A 779-nucleotide genomic window follows, 5' to 3' on the forward strand; every position below is an offset into this window, starting at 1 on the left:
ATAAAGAAAGAAAGCAAGTAACAGAGTGCAGAAATTAAAATTCAACAAGTTACTTGAACGGAATTAACAAAACAAGAAAAATGCTCAATCTAGTTAACTTCCAATTTGAGAATTGTCAATCGAAAACCAATCCCCAGCAACGGCGCCATAAACTTGATGCTACGATTTTAGGAAATTGCACGATCGGCGAAAATTCCTTCCGGCAAGTGCACCGGTTATCGTCAAGTAAAAACTCACAATAGAGTGAGGTCGAATCCCACAAAGATTGGTTGAGTGAGCAATTCGGATTAGAAGTGTGTTCTAGTTGAGCGGAATCAAGATTTAGATGAGAATTGCGGAATGTTAAATTGCATGAATTAAAGAGCGAGAAGCTAAATTGCAGAAATTAAAAAGGGATCGGGGTGATTGCATGAATTTAATTGCAGAATGTAAAGAGAAAGTGGTAGATCAGAAATGGGGAATTCATTGGGGTTCAGGAGATATTGAGATCTCCGAATCAAAACATTTTTATCCCTTCTTCAACCAATGCATTCATTGAATTTTGCTTGGCAGTCTTATATGATTGGATCCCAATCCCTTGGCTCACCAATTCTCTCTAAAAACAAACAAATTCCCAATCCCTTGGTTTAAATGTTCATAAGAAGAGATGATGCTCGATCACTGATTATACCACACAGTTTCATGAACCACAATTTGGTAGGATTACATGTCACAATATCCATCCAAACCCCAATCCAATTCACTGTGAGAAAGCTTCTCTAGCATGAATCCTCCATTCC

This window comes from Arachis duranensis, chromosome 4 (assembly GCF_000817695.3).
Source record: "Arachis duranensis cultivar V14167 chromosome 4, aradu.V14167.gnm2.J7QH, whole genome shotgun sequence".
Taxonomy (NCBI): domain Eukaryota; kingdom Viridiplantae; phylum Streptophyta; class Magnoliopsida; order Fabales; family Fabaceae; genus Arachis; species Arachis duranensis.